The sequence below is a fragment of the Malaclemys terrapin genome, chromosome 9 (assembly GCF_027887155.1).
Source record: "Malaclemys terrapin pileata isolate rMalTer1 chromosome 9, rMalTer1.hap1, whole genome shotgun sequence".
NCBI classification, from domain to species: Eukaryota; Metazoa; Chordata; order Testudines; family Emydidae; genus Malaclemys; species Malaclemys terrapin.
Genome location: NC_071513.1, coordinates 18,505,333 through 18,528,007, shown reverse-complemented (window position 1 = coordinate 18,528,007; position 22,675 = coordinate 18,505,333). Strand labels below are relative to the sequence as shown.

The window sequence follows — 22,675 nt, the reverse complement described above, 5'->3', positions numbered from 1 at the left end:
GTCTGTCCAAGTTCAGTGTCTTAACCATTAGACCGTTTTCCTCCTCTGGCCTTCCTGGTACCTCTTCTTCCCAGATCAGTGAGAAAAGAACAGGTATAGTGTCAGTTCAGAAAGGAACCAACAGTGTATGGTGCAGTGGGATGAATATGGGAATTTTCTGTAATGTTTTTATGATCTGTAGGACTCTGCACCCAGTGGGCGCAGTAGGGTTAAAATGCTACTCCTGGGGCACAGCAGGAGACATGCAGTGTTTGTGGTTGGCTGAGGTGATATAAATGGGTCATTAAGGACTGGCTGGAACCAAAACTTATCAATGGAGGATCCAGAAAGACAATGGGCGTCCCAATGACTGAACAACTGACACTTAACACGGGAGGCCCCCAGTAGGTGGAACACATGAACTCAGCATGGCTTTGCAGCAAGCGGACAGTGGGCTGAGGGGTGATAGGAGGCCATGGTAAGAACTGGGCTCACAGAGACAGAGCGGCGCTCACCTGGGACCAAGACAAAGGGACAGAAAGAGACAGGCAGAGCCCAGATGGTTTCTACAGCATCTTGGTAGGTCCTTGGTGTTGGCCAGTCTAAACTTTGTCTTAACCTTGGCTTCTCTACACTAACCTACGGACTGCCTGGTGCTCTACCCCATTTGACTAATAAACCCTACTCTGTTTTGACAAGGCTTCATGGAGTCATTGCAGGTACTTGCTGAAACGCATTGATCCCCAATGGGATTAAAAGTCTATGACCAGGAGTCTGTTCCAGCGCTCACAGTAAGGAACAGGAGGGCTGGAACCTAGAGGCTCAATCTCAGAGGCTCTGAGGCCATGTGACCTACCCATGTGGAACAGGGTGACCGGTTGGGGGTCTGGCATGCTAAAAGAGGCTAATTACAGGCTAGGGCATAGCACAGATCCTGGAAATCCATGATATGTGGTAATAAATGAGGCTAGGTCAGATGATAATAAATAGGATGATGAATACTCCAATATGCAGACAATTATATTAGCATTTCCAAACCAAAGCTCTTACTCCAGAGAGACTTGCACACAGGAAACCAAATTTAACAGTCATAGTCATCCCACTTCTTAATGTATTTTTCCTCTTACGTTCTCTAGACACAGATGAACTCTCTCTGATCCGTATTTTATGGTGACTTCCTTGAAAATGGAGACTGCTAGCATTGTGATAAATGGCTTGAAAGACTAGCAGCACGGCAGTTTCTGCAAGTATATCCCTGTCCTCTGCAGAAATGTTTCTTGGCAACTTCTCAAAGCAACAGCTCTCAGTGGATCATGGCAGATATCCCTACACCTCCTTCAAGAAATATCACAACAAAGGGATTATTGTTCCTGCTTCTGGAATGATGGAAGCACATTAGGGTCAAAAATATTGATATAACTAAGTACTAACTCTTATTTCTAACATAAGTCAGTTCTGGCCCAATTACTGGCTTCCCTCATTCATCAGAAAACAAATTATCACTATCAACAATTTTTCTACTGAACAGCACATTTTTATGTCAAAGAAAAACTAAAAACATACCTAAAATATTAAATCAATCCTGTCAATTTAAAATCTATCTACAAAAGAACAAATTAAAAACATCAGAACTAATTTGAACATTGTAATGTTTTACTACTGTGTAATATTTTAATTTGCCTGTATGCATGGTATAAACTACAGACGTCAGTGCGGAGATATTGGAAGAAGGGGACACACACCAGGGCCCAAATGGGGTTCTGGGTGATCGCTACTTCCCACCACCCAACACAGATGTAATGTGGTTAAGTGGTGTCCGTATAAAGAAATTAAAACTACTGATTATTCCTCAAGATAGGCTTTTAATGACTTACGGCTATAAATGCAACACAGACAAGATAGGAAAAGAAAAATTAAAGACCAGCATTGAATAAGGATTAATATAAATGACAAATTATATTGCAAACAAGCACAAGTACAGGTAATGTTATGCATTAGCTACTTATTACTATAAAAGCATGTTCTTAACATTGCCAGTTTTTACTGATGACAGGCACGAGTACATGCTAAGCTATTATTACTTATTAACTATTAACCTTACAAATTTTATTCCTATTCTTAATAACCATAAGTACAAACAAAGATACTATAAACTGATTAACGACTTTCTACTATTTCTAAACAATTTAACACTAGTATTAAACTTTTACTACTATTTTTAATACTGCAGCACTAATATAATCTGAGATCAAATTATCACAACACTACCATTCTTAATACTATAGTGTCAGTACAACTTGAGATCAAAACAGCTCGAGCAACCCAGACTTCTTTACTCCATTACCTTATTCTGCATGCAACCAGACTTTTTCTTTTTAAAACCTTACCCTCCCAAGAATATGTTACTTTCTAGTCAACCTCTCTTTGCATTGGCCAGGTGCAGATAGTCAGTGCAGTTCAGGTTTCCTCAGTTCAGGGGATCAAAGAGAATAACTTCTTAGACCAAGACACACACACACACCTACCTGAGTTCTACACATTTAATCTCATCTGCCCGCCGTGTTTTGAAGCAAGTCAACCAATCAGGCTAGGCCAAATTTAATGTTGTCTCTTTGGCTATAATTCATGCTTACTTATTTTCTTGTAGCCAATTATTGTTTTAATTTTATAAGTTATGCTCAAGGAGATAGCTTATTTCTATATAGTCCACTGTCTCAACTGTGGTTTCCCTTAGTTTTCTAGGTAACTTACCTCTAAAAGGGCTATTGCCTTGATTGTGGGTAAGGTTATCTTGATGACCTATGCCTAAAGGCCTAGCCCATCAAACCCACATAGGAATCAGTTTTTTGGCTGCAGCGTCTCTTAATCACAAGTTCCAAAGGTGGTTTCAATAAGCCATACCCGGGGGCATGACCTATTATACCATATAAGAGTCAGCATAAAATGTTGTCTGGTTATAGGTGTCTTTTGACCACAAGTAGTAGCTTCATTTTGCAAAGCTTGCTTTTTAAAGATAATTTTGCAAAGCTCATTCTATAAAGTTTCCGGAAGTTTTAGGTCTAACACTGGCAATACTGTTGTTCATCTTAAGCTTGACAACACTCTTACTCAAATTAATCACAGTCAGCTATATGTACAGCAGATGTAGGCAGAAGAGGGTTTATTGCACTGAAAAAGAACTACATTGTCCATGACAATAAGCATTTCTCCAAGATCTAACTACTTATGCATTCAATAAGCAGAATATTTTGTACTAGCTGATGATCCCTTTAATATTAACATATGCAAATCCCTGGTAGTGCATATAAGTAAAGCTGACCGGAGAACAACAATTTCATTTCATGGCAACTTTAAAGGTTTCTAAATTTGTTTTCATTCCATACTGGAATGAAAACAAAACCTTTCAAAACTTCTATTGAAAACTGCATTGTTCTGAAAACAAAAATTTCAGATCAAAACTTGAGCTTTTTGATTTGGAAAGTTCTCACCCACCACAACTGGAGGGGAGAGGGATTCTGAATCTAAGTTTGAGATGATCTTACTTCATCACAAAGAATGAGCAAAAGACAATATCAAAATACTGTAGTTTTTGCTCTTAACTATTTATAATATTGGCTGCATAATGCAATGATACTTTTCTAAAGTTTAACTAATTGCACCAATTAATAGACTCAATTTTTCACTCATTTGAAGTGTTCTTATTTGGTTCACATATGATTGAAGAAATGGAAAAGTGGAAAAATTAATTAAAGCTTCCGTGCACAATGTATTGCTCTGCAGACCACCACATCTGCATGTACATAGGTCTATATATGTACAGATCATTATGTCTTTTTCACAATAGGGTACTGTAAATATGTTCTGCATTCTGGAAAGGGCTGAAGCGTGTGTCCTAATGGTTGGAGCAAGGACTCTCAGGTTATATTCCCAGCTCAGCCCTGATTCACTATTTGAACTTGGGCAAGTCATTTCCTTCAAATCCCTCCTTGAAATTCTCCTTTGCCGTGATACCTACAACAAACAAAAAAACTTGACAACAGCTAGGCCGCTTCTCTGCTGAGACCACTGCTTATCATACTAACCAATAGTGTCTCATTTCCTTGTACTCCCAATGTTTATATGCAACTATTGTCTTTTGTCTTACGTTTGGATTGTAGTCTCTTTGAGGCATATGTATGGGGCACAATGGGGCTGCTCCATGACTAGAGCGCCTAGGTGTTACTGGAATAATACATAATAGCCATCCCTCAATTTACCATCTGTAAAATGGGATAGTAGTTCTCACATCACAAAATGGGATTATACTTTTTATGACAGGGATGTTATGAGGCTTAATTATCACCCATCAAAGTACCAAGATCCTTGGATGGAAGGAACTACTTTATAATTAAAGTGCACTGAACTAATAAGTGCAAGCATAATTATGGTTAGAAAAGGCTTTATTAAGTTACTCACAATTGATAATTTAGCCCTTTGATTTGCCAAGAAGATCGGATAAAGCTGATGATCGTGTCCTTTAAACCTCAACTGGTTTAACCAGCCTGCTCCCTTTGGCACTTCTAAAAATAATCATATCATATAATTTATTTATTAACTTTGATTCATATCAAAATATCCCTTCATTCCTCTGGGGGGCTTTTACAAAAGTTAAAACACACAGTAATCAAATAAATTCATCCTAGATAGAATGAAATTTCCTTTGTAGGACAAATAGAGAAACATTTTCACAAAAACCAAGAAAGGCCCTTCACGAATTTGCTCAAACCAACTGCAGCTTGGAAGATGGCGCCTTTGTCTAAAATTGGTAGCTATCACATTTTACTGCATTATTAAAAGTGACAATTATCTCCGGGTTTGTACAATTAGAACTTCTGATATTACGGAAAATAATGAATGCAACACTACTGTTCTGGATGGCCTAACACTAATAAAGCAAACCTATTCTGAATGCCCAAGGCCAGGACCTCAGGGATAGCAGATGGTGCCCGGGATACCCATTCTCACATTAGCATAAGAAAAGCATTGAGTGGGTCACAGATTGCCTGTAAGCAAGCTTTCTGTTGTCCACACAATCTCTCGCCTTCTACCAAATGGGACAACAGCATTGTTTTGCGTTTTTTAATTTAGATAATCAGTGCTTCATTACATAGAGAGAGACCTTATTTCACAATCAAGTCAAGCAATACAGAAGCCCACTTCCTTTGTCACTAGTTGGGCTCTAAAAGCTCATCATTCAAATTCTAGGACACACAACAAAAGGAAATGAGCAGTAGCTGATAATATGCATTTAAACACTTAGGGCCAAATGACCTCTGGATCTTAAATTAGATTTTTTTTAATGGCCTCTAATTCTGTATGTAGTCTATTGCAGCTGCACTCAGTTGCAAGCACAAATGGTACTGTTTAGATACCCAGCTACCTGACTGCACTCTCAATTCAGACTTGTCTAGATTCTATCATCTGGGGGCAGAATGCACGGCAGCCACAAAAATAGAGTCCAGACTCGGGACTCTGAAAAATTTGGGGTGAAATCCTGACCCCCAACAGTCAATGGACAAATTCCCACTGACTTCAGAAGGGCTAGAACTTCATTCTTGACTCTCAATATTTTTCATCTAACTTTCTGCACTTTTCATGACTTGCCACTGGAGGCCCAGCAACATGAACAAAGCAGCAAACAAGTAAAAGCGTCACGGTCTCTCTCCCAGGAAGTCCCAGAGTCTATAATATCACATGCAATCTATCATGAGGCGTTTACATTTTTCGCTATAGAGTTGACTTCCACATTTATTACTGTGAATTATGAAACTCATGAGTAGAATCTGTTTCTGAAACAACCATGAGTGCCATTCATGAGCAACAGAACCCTGTGTGTTTACAGGAATATCTTCACTGCAAAGTTCACTTGGGTGATCGGCACCAGACTTAGCCTAGCCCACATGTAATCAGCCACACCTACCTGATTTACGAAGTCCTGACTGGTGCTGCATGCACCTGTGTGTCACATCCAATGTTTCTTTGTACTGCAGTAAGCTGAGCCACTCTGTGGGCTGGTCCACACTAAGCCCCCAGTTCGAACTAAGATACGCAACTTCAGCTACATGAATAACGTAGCTGAAGTCGATGTATCTTAGTTCGAACTTAAAGGTACTTACCGCAGGTCCACACGCGCAGGCAGGCTCCCCCGTCAACTCCGCCTACTCCTCTCATGGAGCAGGATTACCAGCGTTGACGGCGAGCACTTCCGGGATCGATTTATCGCGTCTAGACAAGACGCGATAAATCGATCCCAGAAGATCGATTGCTTGCTGCCGAACCAGCGGGTAAGTATAGACGTACCCTAAGATTCTTTCCCAGTGAACTGTGGGAGAATTTGTCTGTTCTTCTGGGCACTTCTGGGAATTGTGGGAAGGCACTGGAGGACTATCAGCACTAAAGTAATTTAGTATGTGTCCCCGCTGCAAAATGGGCAGGTGACCAGCTCATGTGAAAACAACACCCGAGTTTTAACTGACACACCAGGCCAGGCCAGTTAGCCAGGGTTGAAATCACCGCTAAATTCAGCTCAAAGGTTTGTGTGTGTTGATGGGAGGGGGGTTATGGCAACGTCCAAGTGAAAGCCCAGGTTAACACTGCAGTAAAGACATACCCTCAAAGGGAAGGGAAAGGCATGGTTAACACCAGGGCCAGCTCCAGCTTTTTTGCTGCCCCAAGCGGCGAAGCGGGGAAAAAAAAAAAAGAGAGAGAGAAAGCCGATCGGGGGCACTTCGGCGGCAGCTCAATCGCGCCGCTTCATTCTTCGGCGGCACTTCGGTGGCAGCTCAAAGAGGACGAGAGGGACTGAGAGACCCGCCGCCGAATTGCTGCTGAAGACCCAGACATGCTGCCCCTTTCCATTGGCTGCCCCAAGCACATGCTTCCTTCGCTGGTGCCTGGAGCCAGCCCTGGTTAACACACTCTGGATTTCCCCGTTCATCCTTGTTGCCTATTCTGTAACTTCTATGGCTTACTAATTTGAGATAATGTCAAAGAGGATTTTTAAGTGGAAAGCATGAAGCCCTGAAAGTTTTGCATGGTGTAAATAACAGGAAGCTCTATGTAGAGCAGATCAAAAGAGTTTACAAAACAAACCTACCTGATTTGATAATAAAAGTCCCAAGTTTAGTTTTCTATGATTCTGGGGGCTTGTCCACACTTGCAGCTCTGTAGCTGCACTGCTGTAAGTGCTTAGTGAAGACGCTACATACACCCAGGAGAGCTTCTGTACTCCACCTCCCCAAGAGGTGGTAGCTATGTCGACAGGAGAAGCCCTCCCACTGACACAGCACCCTCTACACTGGGAGTTTTGTCAGTATCACTACATTGCTCAGCTGAGCAATTCAGTTACATTGACTTAAGTTTGTAGTGTAAACCAGGGCTGGGGGTCATACTATTAGTTATTCAGAAGTATTCCGAAAACCACCAGATATTTGTAAAAACTTTCATGAATCTAGGAAGTTTCAAGAGTTTTAACTGAAATACCATTAGTCTGAAAGGGGGTGGACCAGAAAGTGCATTCTTTGTAAAATGCTGCCTGTTTAAAGGAATTTAAGTAATCTTCTTAGGGCTGGTCTACACTGGGGGGGAATCGATCTAAGATATGCAGCTTCAGCTATGAGAATAGCGTAGCTGAAGTCGACGTATCTTAGATCAACTTACCTCCCGTCCTCACGGCGCAGGATCAATGGCCATGGCTCCCCCGTCGACTCCGCTTCTGCCTCTCGCCCTGGTGGAGTTCCGGAGTCGACAGGGAGTGTGTTCGGGGATCGCGTCTAGACGAGACACGATAAATCGATCCCCGATAGATCGATTGCTACCCGCCAATCCGGCGGGTAGTGAAGACGTAGGCTTAGAAAGCAGAAACAATTCCACAGGAATTAGGCCACCCCGCTCCCCTACCTTACAGAGAATGACTAGCAAACATTTAACGAATAACCCCTCTTCCAAAGATCATTCATCCCAAACTAGTCTACAAATTCTTACAAAAACATCTGAAGAAAACCAGGACTGGTTTGTGAAGGATAAGCAAACATATTATTCATAACATACAGTACCAGTTGGCATCTTCATCAAAAAGTGTCCATGTCTGCTTCTAAGACAATAAGCACATGCAGCATCTTGCAAACCTCCTTCTTTCCCAAAAGCACCTGCTTGAGAAGGAGCGTCATGCAGCAATGGAAATCAAAAAGCAATTTCAGAAGAGACATTGTCAAAATAAAAATCTTATTTTTTTTTAAAAGTGCCTTCATCTCTATGGCAATTAAAACATTTTAGCATAGTAAGACAGAAGGAGTTTTAAGGGTGACTTTTAAAAGGTACACAGAGCAGTGAGAAGCCCAGCTCCTAAAACCAACTTGGGCAGTGACATGCAGCCAGGTGGTTTCACTTCCAGATTGGGTTTTGAATGTTGCAGTGCAGGGGATGCTTCAGTCCCTCTAGAACCCATATTCAGAGACATTTTTAACTTAAAATAAAATATCTCATGAAAACAAATTATATTCACATTCAGGTCAGTCAAATACCCTTTAAGAGGAAGCCAAAATAAGGGCGCTGAGATCTCACCCCTTCACAGAGCTGTCCCCAGACTGGAACCCAGCAGGGAGGGGAAGGGCAGGGTTCCAGTCTGGGGACAGCTCTCTCTCCATCCAATACACAGAATGAATACCAGTTTCCACCACCAAGCTCAAGGGGCAAGCAGGAGGTCCAGGCAATCCACACAGAGGCCTTATTCTCCCCCCGCCCCACTCCAATCCGGCTCCTCAACAGAGCAGTTATACTGATAGAGCATTACTGACCCAAAAGAGTCACCCTAGGAATCCCCTATGACAGGAGCATCCACAGCATATGATAGACAGTAGCACTAAAATTCTGCATTGTTTGAAGGGGATTGTGCCCCCACCCTACCTCATTCCAGCTCAATAATCCCCTGCCTTGTCCCAGTAAGACCCCAATATGGGGTCTTACTGGGACAATAAGGCCCTAAATTCTTGTTTGCCTAACCCACTGACACCTTACTTTTAAACAAAACCCTGACAGAGCTAGTGAAGGCGAGTCACTCAATACCACGCGCAATCCCAGCCACAGGCTGACGGCGAGGCAGCTGAGAGTAACATATTTATGCACAACACAAACTGGCACAAGGGGCAGAGGAAAATCTTTTGCTGTTGCTGCTGCTTGTGTAACACAGTTGTCGTTCTCTAAAGCCAATGTACTAATTGCCAACTAACAGAGTCATCTCATCAGTTTAACTCTAGCAAATACAAACAATATTTTAGCATAACTAGAAAATGCAAGAGGCCCCATCTGAGCAGTGAGAACACTAACTTTCTCTGCCTCGTGTTTAGTATTCATTTCCCTTAGACTCATAAAATCGTAGGACTGGAAGGGACCTCGAGAGGTCGTCTAGTCCAGTCCCCTGCATGCAAGGCAGGACTAAGTATTATCTAGACCATCCCTGACAGGTGTTCATCATTGGAAATTTTTAAGAGCAGGTTAGGTAGAGATTCCACAACCTCCCTAGGCAATTTATTCCAGTGCGTAACTACCCTGACAGTTAGGAAATTTTTCCTAATGTCCAACTTAAACTGCTCTTTCTTCAATTTAAGCCCATGGCTTCTTGTCTTATCCTCAGAGGTTAACGAGAACAATTTTTCACCCTCCTCTTTGCAACAAACTTTTATGTATTTGAAAACTGTTATCATGTCCCCCCCTCAGTCTTCTCTTCACCAAACTAAACAAATGCAATTTTTTCACTCTTCCCTCATAGGTCATGTTTTCTAGACCTTTAATCATTTTCGTTACTCTTCTCTGGACTTTCTCCAATTTGTCCACATCTTTCCTGAAATGTGGCGCCCAGACCTGGACACAGTACTCCAGTTGAGACCTAATCAGCACGGAGTAGAATGGAAGAATTACTTCTCGTGTTTTGCTTACAAAATTCCTGCTAAAACATCCCAGAATGATGTTTCCTTTTTTTTTTGCAACACCATTACACAGTTGACTCATATTTAACTTGTGATACATTTTAATCTCCAGATCCCTTTCCATAGTACTCCTTCCTAGGCAGTGACTCTCCTAACCTAGTAGTTGAAAAGTACTAATTCACCGAAACCAGCCTGGTACTGGTGGATGTTTCTGAATATACTTGAAAATGTTTCAGCCAGTGAAATTGGTGTAGCACCACTGAATTACAAGAGTCATTATCTTAGTGAGGGGTCTAGAGAGACAGACACATGATTTTGTGGCTAACAAACAGGATGGAAAGGAAACCAGGTTTCTGAGTTCTAACCCTGATCTCCTATGTGACCTTGAGCAAGTCGCTTAGGGCCCAATTTTCTGAGACACTCAGCATCCAGCACTCCCATTGACTTTAACTGGCACTCAGCACCTCCATCCAATCAATTGCCTCCAGGGCTGTGGCTTTAAGAAAAAAAAACACTAAATATCATTAGAGTTGGCAATACTGCAAATGGAACATAGCCCATACAAAAGTCACATGTCAACTCTCAGCACAATTCGTCAGGCAGGAATTGTAACTATGGCAGCACACAGCGGCCATGCCTTGAGATACTACCTGTAGGAAAAATACCACTAACTCAGTGGTGGGTGTCTCCTTGAGGGTGATTTCAGAAGACAAAGGTTCTGCCAGTGCACCTCTCCAGAGTGATGGTCACATTTTGCTGTAAGCGAAGTGCCATCCAATCATGTCAATACTAAGACTTTTCACATTCATTCCAGGCATAAATAGGAGGAAGACCGCTACAAAGATAATTATAAAATGTCACATTTATAAGATCTTCTAGCACATAAGTGCTGTAGAGCTCCAGGAATAGAAGTGTGACAATGTACATTTTTTTTAAATAAAAATTTGGACCAGCTCTAATGTCAAGTCTATTCTTCCCTGATTGTGTTGGAAGACCAGTTGGGTGGTCTACTAAAGAATTTTTATTATGCACTACATCATAGTTGAAAGAGTGGGGGGTGTTAAAGTTTTAACAAAGGCAGCCTTTCTTGATTATTTTTGTTATTGGAGTTAAATAAGTATTAAAAACAAATATAAAGTAGAGACCTAGTATAGGGGACAGATTGTTCTACACCCACCTTCTAAAGGGTTTTTATACCTTCCTGTGAATCACTTGGTACTGGCCACTATTGGAGACAGGACACTGGACTAGATGAACCTCAGTTCTGCTCTGATCCAGTATGGAAATTTTTATGTTCGACTTAAAAAACAACATCACTACAGCAACTGCCAGGCAGTGGGTCAGTTTACCCATCTAACCTCTTGTCTTATTATAGAAGATAAAGTGTTTGATTATTGCCCTCTCCGCACTTCTGCATAAATTAGCCATAGAGGACTAGCCAGAAATTATTACTGGAAATTCAATCATCATGCTCAGGTCAAGGTTCATTGACCTGCCAAAGCTTTTTGAAAAGGTTTCATTAACAAAACAGGAATCGCCCTTAATATCAGGAAGGAGCAAAGACTTGCTTGGGGGAGGAGGAGAATTTAATCCCCCAATTTCTCAGTCTCAGGGTTTAATTTATATATTTACAAAGGGACATTATCCAGTAACTTAGGCTACATATTATACATTATTTTCAAAGCTGTTTCTTCATTACCTTAATTTGTCTAATGGATTAGGCATTTCCTTGGATACACTTTGATTGTAAACTCTTTGGGGCACTGACCATCTTATCATTCTGTGTTTGTACAGCACAATGAGGTCCCAGTCCATGACTAGGGCTCCTTGGCCCTACCACAGCACAAATAAATAATAATGGACCATACTCACATCCACAAACCGAATTCTGCTGGGGCAGCTGCTCTAAAGGGTGGATTCCGTGTTGGGAGAGCGGCTTTAAATGGCCAGGGCTTCATGGAAACTCAGTACTTCTCCTGTCCAGGGTCGTACTATGGTCAGCAGTCCATTCCATGAACAGATATTCCAAGCCAGGATTTAGGGAGCCCCTCTGTGATTGGACTGGACAGTTCAGGCTGTGTTTAGGCCCTGTCTGCAAGGATTTATAGCACCAGTGTAGCCGACCCAGTCTAAGCCCCTCGTATCAGACCCTGTTAAGCCCACATCAGTATAAATTACCAATTACACTGGTGCAGCATATCTGCACTAGGGATTTGTACTGGTGCAGACACATTGCGGTAGCTACAACAATGCTAAAAACCCAGTGTAGACAAGACTTTAGTCCAGAGCCAGGGAGCACTACGAGGTCTGCCTGTTTCCCATATAATGAATATAAAATGACCCTTTATTCAGGCTATCAGAATCAGGTCTGTTCTCTACCACTAGGGATACTATAGAATTCATTGACTTCCTGTGCTGCATGGCTGGGAGGGCAATAATCTACCCAGCAAATGAAGGTGTGATTGTAGCATGGGTCGGTATACCCATGCTAGCTTTAAGATAGCTAGCACAGGTAACATTAGTAGTGAAGATGCAGCGACACAGGAGTCAGTGCAGGCTAACCACCCCAGTACGACCCCCTCGGGGACTCTGAGAACATATTCAAGTTGCTAGCCTGCACCAGGATCTTGCCTTTGCATCTTCACTGCTATTGTTACCTGCGCTAACTGAATTAAATCTAGTGTGGCTTCACCTCTCCAGGCTATAATAACATCTTATATTCAGTGTAGATGTACCTTAAACCTCGGACAGAGCTGGGTTGCAACTAACTCATAGCACCGCTTTCCCACCCCTTCCCATGGGCTTTCTGCTACCGGGGACCCACAGCTACTGAGCCTGATTGGTCTTAAAAAAAAAATCATTTCCACCCTGAATAATTGCACAAAAATACATTTGGAACTTTGCATGAAGGTTCAAACATAAACCAATATTTGCAGACCCAGGATCCTGGATTAATACATGATCCTCAGGCTTACTAGTATTGTAGGAAAGACATCAGGAGCTGCAAGAACTGCAGAGCCCAAGGGACCAATATTTAAATCAGAGGGATACAGTGAGATGTATATTTACCGACAGACTGACTTTAAAAAGATGTGCAAAGTGCAGGACCTAAATTATCTGACCTGGCACCTGTGATTGATACTTCAACATTGCATCACCCTCATTCTAGTATAACCCAAAAGTAGAGATGGCTGGAAGTTTTTACCCCTCTATGACCTTGGGCTTGTCACAATCTCTCTGATCCTCAGTTCTCCATCTGTAAAATGGGGATAATAATACTTCCTTTTTACCACCCTTTGCATGTCTTGTCTTAGGCCTGATATTGCAATTCATAATTATGGGCGGACTGCTGCAAATATGGGGAATCTCCTTGAAGTCAACTGATTTTAATGGAGCTGCACCCACGCTGTCATTGCAGAATCAGAGTTCTCAGTATACGCTCCTGAGGGCAGGAACTGTCTCTTATTAGGTATACGTACAGTGTCTAGCACAATAGGCCCAATCTTGGCTGGGGCCCCTAAGTGCTACTATCATACAAATCATAATTGGACTTAATCTGGACCTTCTTCAGCCAGGTATGGATCCAGCTTGCTTCCACTTTCACAAAGTTAGACTCCCCTTCCCCTTTAACATTTACAAACATTAACCCCAAAACCACCAATAATTCCATCCTCATTCTCGCAACGAAACCAGAATGAGTTTAAATTACCGACAAGGTGAAATAAAATGCATGAGCAAAGGGCTAATACTCAGCAAGAAAACAGACAGAACTGCCCCAGCAAAACACCTGAGATGTTTAGTATCGCTACCGGAGAGCTTTACAGTGTGTCAAATGTTCCCCCCGTCCGTGCACTCAGAGTCTTAACCCACTCTGGAAACTACCATGTATAGCCTGGTGTGCTCTCGACAGACTGTGGTCCCGTAGCCAGAGACAACGGTTAGATTAAGAACCCCCAGCAGTGACAGAACTTCTGGATGTTGATGCAATGGAGCAAGATTTACAAGGAAAATGATCAGAAGTAAATAAAGAAATAAAAATGAAAGGACCTTACAGGGAAGCTAGCCCCATTCGAGGGGTTAAGCCTTTGACTAGGTCAACAGCCCCTAGAGTGCTATTAATTCTACACAGAATTGGGAGACTCATGGTTTTATATCGGTGTTTTAGAATAGCTAAAAGTAGTTTATCTGCATAATTTAAGGTGATGTTTATTGATGCCATGGGGTATTTCAGGGACAATATTGTCTCTGCAGAACATTACCACCCAGCTGTTCTGCCAGCTAGTGACAATCTGTTTAAAAATACCAGGGAGCATGAAGTCTGTAGTCTGTAAGCACGTGTGTGTGTGTCGTCCAAAACCTCTGTGAAAATACCCTTCAGGAATGGCAATTCTCCAGGAGCACAGTTTGAGCCAGCTAAGATATGAACAAACAATCAAGGCAGCTAGGTAGTTCAGATTTAATGTATGCTGCTAGCATAGACCAATATTCAGATTTAATTTGGTTATGGAGATCAAACCCCCTTTAAAAATGTGTTCACATTGTGCAAATAAAATTTGATTCTTTTATTTTAATTTTTGCTCTCCTAGCTTCTACACAATGAGCTGTGATATATTTGTAATGCTCTGGCTGACTGAAGCTATTTTATATATATTCATATCTCTGCAGTCGGGAAACCAGATGCAAAAAAGTTTCACCCATGCTTTCTGTTAGGCTGTGGGGGCCATTGCTACACCATACAGAAGTGGAGGTTACAAACCATCCCAACCCTTTGTATCATTTGATTGTACACCGTTTAACTGTTGCTGCATTTTCACGCCAGTGGTGGCTGCATTTCAGTAGTGGGTAAAGTGATTTCAGTGCAGTCTGCCAATTACTTTGGCCTTCTTTGTGATAAATGACAATGTAAATGTAAGAGATTATTACTATCAACTCTGAAGGCTACTCTGTGTCAAGAAGAAAGTTTCAGTTATATAAAATTCCAATCTCCCGGTTTATTGCAACTGACACTGACTGATTACATCATTAGGAAGGCTCAGTTTACACAAAACCCATTGTGACTCAAACAACCGAGTTACAACATGATTAAAAGGTAGAGGCAAGACCTAACCAAGCCCCATAACTAGGCTAAATCATTGGACACACTGAGGGAGAGATATCCCCAAAATAAGGATGCACTTGGTAAATAAAGTTAGGCTTAGCTTGGGATTGATTCCACTGGCACAAAGACTAGACCAGGGGTCGGCAACGTTTGGCACGCGGCTCACCAGAGTAAGCATCCTAGTGGGCCGGGCCAGTTTATTTACCTGCTGACACGGCAGGTTCAGCCAATCGCGGCCCCCCACTCGCCGCGGTTCGCCGTCCTGGACCAATGGGGGCAGCGAGAAGCGGCGCAGGCGAGGAATGTACTGGCCACAGCTTCCCGCCGCCCGCATTGGCCCGGGACGGCGAACCGTGGCCAGTGGGGGCCACGATCGGCCGAACCTGCCGCGTCAGCAGGTAAATAAACTGGCCCAGCCCGCCAGGGGGCTTACCCTGGCGAGCCGCGTGCCAAACGTTGCCAACCCCTGGACTAGACAGATGTGATTGGCAGGGATGGTCTTGATAATACTAGCCCTGCCTCAGTGCAGGGGACTGGACTAGATGATCTATTGAGATCCCTTCTGTGACAGTGTACCCCATAAGGCTTTATGGGGGGGTGCTTATAAATGTATGTATGATATAACTGGAATAGGTGTTTGCTACATATGCCAGGTAACGTATCTATGTAAAGATTATGATCTACTGGTTATGTTCATCCTAGTTGTATGCAGGCACCATTTGTGTGTTCAAAGTTATGAACATTGGCTGTATAATTGCTAAGTAGCCTTAGATTTCTAAGTAGCCTTAGTTAGAACATTTGGTCACTTCTTGGGAAAGGAATGTGCAAATTAGGTGCTCAATCAGGAAGCACTTAACAGACAAAAGAGCTTGGAAAACTCCAATCCACATAAGAAGTCTACCTGAGGATGCTCAAGGTGGCATGTGGGTAATGGCTACTACCTGCAAGTCCTGAGTCATGCATGGGCATGTGACTTGCCCATGTGATTCCGAATATCCATTTTGTGACTAGATTCTACACAGGGTGAGGAGGGGGTCTCCACCCACAAGAGAAAGTCTATTTAAACCCCTGGGAGACCCCTCCATTTGGTCTTCAGCTGGCTAAAGAAGGAGCCTCTCCACCCCCCCAGGATACTTGAAGGAAACTGGAACAAAGGACAGTAACTACAGGGAGTGTGAGTGATTGCTGGACCCAGGCTAAAAGGAGATTAGCCTGTAAAAGGGAGCATTCTGGAACTGGTGAGGATCTTATCTGTATTTAGTTTGATTAGACATAGATTTGCGCATTTTATTTTATTTTGCTTGGTGACTTACTTTGCTCTGTCTGTTACTACTTGGAATCACTTAAATCCTACTTCCTGTATTTAATAAAATCACTTTTTACTTATTAATTAACTCGGAGTATGTATTAATACCTGGGGGAGCAAACAACTGTGCATCTCTCTCTATCAGTGTTATAGAGGGCGAACAATTTATGAGTTTGCCCTGCATAAGCTTTATGCAGGGTAAAATGGATTTATTTGGGTTTAAACCCCATTGGGAGTTGGGCATCTGAGTGCTAAAGACAAGCACACTTCTGTGAGCTGTTTTCAGGTAAACCTGCAGCTTTGGAGCAGGTAATTCAGACCCTGGGTCTGTATTGGAGCAGACAGGAGTGTCTGGCTCAGCAAGACAGGGTGCTGGAGTCCTGAGCGGCAGGGAAAACAGGAGCAGGGGTAGTCCTGGCACATCAGGTGGCTGCTCCCAAGGGGGTTTCTGTGATCCAACCCGTCACACCTTCCAATTCTACATTTCTATGATTCTATGACTGCCCAGGGTTTTACCTTATTAGGTAGCTATGGTTAAGTCCTGTCCACACTACAAATTCTAATCAAGCAGTATGCAGATCTGAACCATACTGAAACTAGGCCTCCTCACTCGTTACAGGGCCCAAGACTCCTCTCCTCTCTAGATTCCTCTTGGAGCCAGTCATTTATAAAAACAGATTCTACATTTTCTTCTGAAGCCATGGGCTGTGCATTAAAAGAGCCAAGTCAAGAGCTCCACTCCCAGCCCTCTTTCCCTGGATACCCAGTCACCCCCTTCCCTGGCTGTTGCGCTCAGACCCCCTAACAGCAAAACACGGGCTCACTTTAAATGGCAGATTGCTCTGATGTGAGCCACTATGTGACAACTTCTGTAGGCTCAATGTGGGCTTGAGATTGGCTGGCAAGAGCTGTAGGAAGAGCAGCTGATTATAGCAGCAGTAGTATTAAAGGCAGTGCTCAGTGCACAGCAGGAATACCTGCAGAAGAGGGAGTAAACAGCCTGTTAACAGAATCCTACTAAACAAGGAGAGATGGCAAACACCACTAGGGGCAGAAAAATAATATTAAAAGGGTCCTAGAGAGATTATCAATACAAGCAGAAAACAACAAAATGTATTTCAGCTCAGGAAAATGCAATTTATCATCACTATAGAATACCACTTCAACCTATTCTACCCATATTAAACCAACTTCTAGGTTTCCCAATATAGATTCTTTACCAGTGTCACACTAAAGATCAACACTATAATCAACTTCACACAAGCATCAGTGCTTTCTCTGGATACCATTCATCAGCTCAGGAAAAGTTATTCTTAGAAAGAAAAGAAAGAAAGAAAGAAAGAAAGATCTTTCCTTCCTCCAGAATTCACTGGTAAAAATGGGAGCTGTGCTTTACAGCCCATTCTTAAAGCTCTCCACAATCAGGTTCCCGGAGCATCAGTTTGGCAGTAGGGTAAGCTACAAATGTTGAACTTCAAACAATAGTCATTTTAGTCTGTTTTAGAAATAAAGCAGGACCCTGTGCATATGGTATAGAACTTGAACTCGTAAACTAGCGTCAAGACAACTTCATATTTTCCTGAGGGATATGCGTAAGATTGAGTAACTGGTTGAAAACTTCCTACTTGCACCAACTCACTGCTTCCAAAGTTATTTCCTCTATCCCGTTGTTAAAATAAAATACACTGCTGTATGCCATTACCGATTCCCGTGGCATGTCACTGATCCATGTGACTTTATGAGAGGCCTGGCTGTTGCTCAGTAATGTAACAGCGCGCAGATGAAAGTTTTCTGGCTTAAAAACTGGATTGAGGTTCTAATGCCCTGTTTTTTCATGTTGAATAACTAGTTATGTTGGGCCACAGAAATGCAACTGCAGAATTCCTTTGATTTCCCTGTTCTGTATGTCTCAACAAATCAGAGATTGATGAGCTTTCTTCTTTTTTGGCTATGGATCTTGACAACAGCTAGAATGACCATATTTCCCAAAGGGAAAATGGTACACCACACAGAGCTGACCTGAGCCCCCCACCCCAGCCGCTCTCCAGAGCCCCCCGCACAGCTGGCCCCGGCTGCTTGGTGGAACCCTGTTGCCCACCCCCTCAGGTTGTCACTGGTCACTCAAACCCCGCCAGCCTCCCCGCATGCTGGACCCCTGCCTGCCCCCTGCGCGGGGCTGGCATCTCCACTTCCCCACCCCCACAAGTTCCTCTGACTACGCTGCACCCCACGTTTTTGACAAAAAAAAGTCGGGACGGACAGGACAGGGCTTAAAAAAAAGGGACTGTCCTAGCCAAAATGGGACATTAAGTGATCACCCTATCCGCCACATCTGCACTTGGTAAGGAGCTGGTGGAGAGCCACAATAAAGTTAACATAAGTGGAAGGAAGCATGAGCATATGGGATGACATTGGACTCGCAATCAGGAAATCTGGGGTCTGTTCTCAGCTTGGTAACAGACTTCCTGTACGACTGAGGGCAAGTCATTTCATCTACCTGTGCCTTGGCTACCCACCTAAATAATAATAAAGTGAGTAGATTTTCTACAAGCTTTTATTCCAAGCTAAGTCCAACGCACATAAGACCCAGTTACCAGGGTGTTAGTCTAACACAAAGGACACTGGATTCTAAGTGTTCAAGTCTCTCAGCCGTAATAAACAAATAGAAGCAGCAACGGAAGAGAGATTCAAATGCAATCGGCACCTTTTTGATCCAAAATTAAGAAATGGTTGGGAGCTTTCCTCCTCAAAAGGTTAACGCATTAGCTGTGCTAACTCACCTGATCTGTCTCTTTATTTTTAAAAATATAGACCAGTGATTACATCAGCCGGTGCATTGGTCCCTTCAGTTAAAATAAGCTCATCCCAAGCTGGATCCTTGTATGAACCTGTCACATCTTGCTCAGATAAGAAATTGTCAGTCCTGCTGGCCAGGTGAGCAATTTCAGCCTTAGTAAGGTTTCCACTAGGCGCCACATGAGAGTAGGGGAGGGTACGTCATTAGATCAGTTGCTACTGGAAAAAGGGAGAAGAATTTTTCTGCCCCAGACCCGTTAAATCTGTACTGTGCATCAGCCCCTAAGCGTATGTGATTTTCCTGCATGAAGCCTGAGGTGATCTCCCTGCTCACTATCACCACTGGCCATCATGGTGGCCAGAGCAGGAGATACAGTATTTCGGTTTCCTCTTTTTAAAAGAAATTTGGGTAAATACAGTAACAAGAGTAAAGTGCCTGCTCCCAATATAGTCAATGGCAAAGCTCCCCTTTACTTCAGTGGTGCAGCACAGGGCCCATAGTTTTAGTTTGCTGCTTGTTTCTGCTAAACAGGTTAATCATGATCCCTGTACATGACCTAGCTGTTACATGCTGTTCATTACTACAGTAAAACACAATCTTAAACCACTACTTTAGTCATGTTAGATTAAGATACTGTATTTTTGCCTGACCTGAAAAATAAAAGATTTTTTTAAAAATTGCTGGTAACACAGAGAGAGTTTTAGGTTGTGAGTGGGTTTAAAAGAAACCCATTAAAATTATTCTCTTCCTGAGACTCTGAAAGTGACTAATACAATAGAATCACAATGAGCCTTGAGTGTTTAGTTGTAAAAAAAATAAATAAGTGAGGGTATCAAAAAATCGGGGAATTTCCATCTATCCAAAATTATTATTATTCTCAAAATGTTGGTAGAACAGGTAAAGCCCAGACCACAGCCGTGTGCATGCAGTGTACTCTGACACAGGATTAAACAACCTGGCCCACAGGTATATTCTAAGAAGCACTGATAGCGATTGCTCTCCATCCCCCCTTCAGCACTTGCTCCAGTTACACTGCTTATTTAAGTGCCTCCAATCTGTGTGCACACACACCCGTCTAGTCCTCCTCACACAAGTGCAGACGCTGCCAGCAGAGAGGCGCACGCAAGAACATTTTTCACACTGACACTGCTCCCTGGAGTCTCAGACTAACCAGGTCCGGCAAAATATGGAGAGAGAGAGAGAGAGAGGCTTGTCCCCCTCCGCTGAAACTGACAAGGAGAGTTTTGCAATTGACAAGTGATGAAACTGACCAGTTGCTAACCCGACTCCCTCCCCTCACTGCCGCATCAGATCTACTCCCCGGCTTTGTTTTAAACGAGCTGCCTTTCTTTTCCACGCCAGACGGAGCTCTGCAGGGCAAGCTGGCAAGGTAACAAAGCAAATGACAGACCTTCTCTCTCGCCTCTTCTGGGCTGGGGAGGGAGCGTTTCCTCGCCCTGCCTTTGCCTGGCGCCGCTTGGCAGGAGGAGGCGAGCAGCACAGAGGCTTCCTCAGGGATGCTCCAGTTTCTTTGCCGGCTCTCTCTTGAGGCGTTGCAGGATCTCGGAGGGCTCATCTGCTCCACATTGCTCGGGCCGGTGGGATTCTTTATTTTCAAAAAAAAAATTATCTATATTATTATTATAATATATTCTGGGGGCTTGTGGTTCCTGCAGCCAGGCGGAAGTGAAACCCTTCCCCCTCCCTCCTTCCTCTGAGCTCAGCCCAGCGGAGAGGAGAGAAGGGGTAATTCCCAGGCACCGCGCCGAAGGGCAGGCGAGCGGGAGCCTGCCAGGGTGGGGATGTGTGTGTTTCTATCTGCACACGGGGGGCACGGTAGATTGCAGGGTGTTTCCCGCAGACAGGGCACTACGGAACCAACAGCGCCCCGGGCGTTATTCACAGGAGCCGGTTCCAAGGCAGCCAGGCACGTGTCCCCCGGTCCGCACTGAGGCCCCTGAGCCGAGCCCCCTGCAGGGGCGGGAAGGGGGACGTTCCTCTGCCGCTTTCAGTCCATCCACCGCCTTTCACCCCAGCCCCAGTGCGGCAGGCGGGGGAGGAGGAGAGAAGCCAAGGGGGGGGGGCTGTCGATCTATTTCACCCCCCTGCCCTGGGTAAAGTATCCCCAAGGGAATGGGGGGGGGACTTGGGGCTCTTTTCGCACCCCCCGCTACCTGCCGGCTGAGCTCCCAGCGTGAGTGGGCAGGGGAGGGCGGTTTCCCTTCTCCACCCCATCCAGGACGTAGGGCCCCGTTTCTGCCAGGCGAAGAGCAGGCACCGTTCCCCACGGCCCTGCGGAGCAGGTGCACAGCCCAGCTGCCACGCCGGGGCTGCCTGTTGGCAGGGCTGGGGAGGCGCAGCTGGACGCAGCGATCAGCGGCTCCTGGCGGCTGCTCACGCAGCGGGGCCGGGCGCGTCTCAGCCAGACAGCGGGATTCCCCCAGCCGCAGCCTGCTCTGAATAATAAAGGAGCGGCCCAGCCGTGAGGCACGGAGCTGAAAGCACAAACAGTAGATCGGGAGGCTGCAAACGCTTCCCGGCTGCTTAACTGCGCTTTGAGTTGTCCCGCTGCCCCGTCTCTGAGCAAAGTGAAGAGCCCGGTTAGGACTTGAAGCCTCAGGACACCCCTGTGACTAGGTATTTAAACAACAAGTGAAGATTGTCGTTAGCTGTTTGACAAAGGCCAGTCCCTTTTTCTTATGTCCTGGAGATAGTCTCTCGTACAAGTAGGCTGGGTGACAGGCTGTTAGAGAGGAAAAACACACCCTTCTCTGTGTGTGTGTCTTGTATATACATAACTGAGAGAGAATCATTGATAGGAAGGGCAATTTTCAAACAATTCATGATTAAAATATAAATCCATCTACCTCTTGCTAATTCTTTGTATGGTTTCTTGGGTGTTTGTTTTAGATGCACGGGTAATTTCCTCCCAAAAATATATATGATAGTGTCTAGGGACGACTCAGAAGGGGGCTCCCATGTGCTAAGTACTGTACAAACACACAGAGGAGGGAGTTCCTTCCCCAAAGAGCTTCAGTCTAAATAGACAAGACAGACAAACCGATAGGGGGAGGGGTAGATACACACAGCAGAGTGTTTAATGATATGGCTGCAAACAAGATGTTAATTGTACAATCAGCCACAAACTATTGTACATATTCAGACACATTTGGTGCTATATCTCATTGTTTCAGTGCGTTCCAAGAGGGAAGAGGCATCTATCTGCAATCAAGATACACAAATACCCCTGAAAATCTGGGTTACATTTTCAGAAACACCCAAGAGACCCATCCTCAGAAGTGACCCAGGAGCCCACATCTCATTGAAAGTCACTGCAACAGGGTCATCAAAGGATCCAACTGCTTTATAGAACAGTGTTACACACTCTGCATATACATTTTATGTACAAACCTGTGTAGTGTTTTAGATAAACGGTTCAGATGTCTGTTCTTGGCCCTGATCCTACTTCTCATAGCAGTAAAGTTAAGTGATTAATTCTTCTGTGCCTACTATGCTTTCCCTTGTGAAGCAGC

At 43.9% G+C, this 22,675-nt stretch overlaps 1 protein-coding gene across 1 annotated transcript in view; it reads right to left on the bottom strand.

Moving 5' to 3' along the window:
- The window catches only part of PAK3 (p21 (RAC1) activated kinase 3), a 190,503-nt gene extending 168,579 nt beyond the window's left edge, over positions 1-21,924 (bottom strand). The window contains exons 1-2 of the mRNA XM_054040344.1: positions 21,317-21,924; positions 20,554-20,748 (exon numbers count right to left, since the gene is read on the bottom strand). The gene's annotated coding sequence lies outside the window, so the exon portion shown is untranslated. The remainder of the gene's footprint in view (positions 1-20,553; positions 20,749-21,316) is intronic.
- Positions 21,925-22,675: the final 751 nt, after the last annotated feature.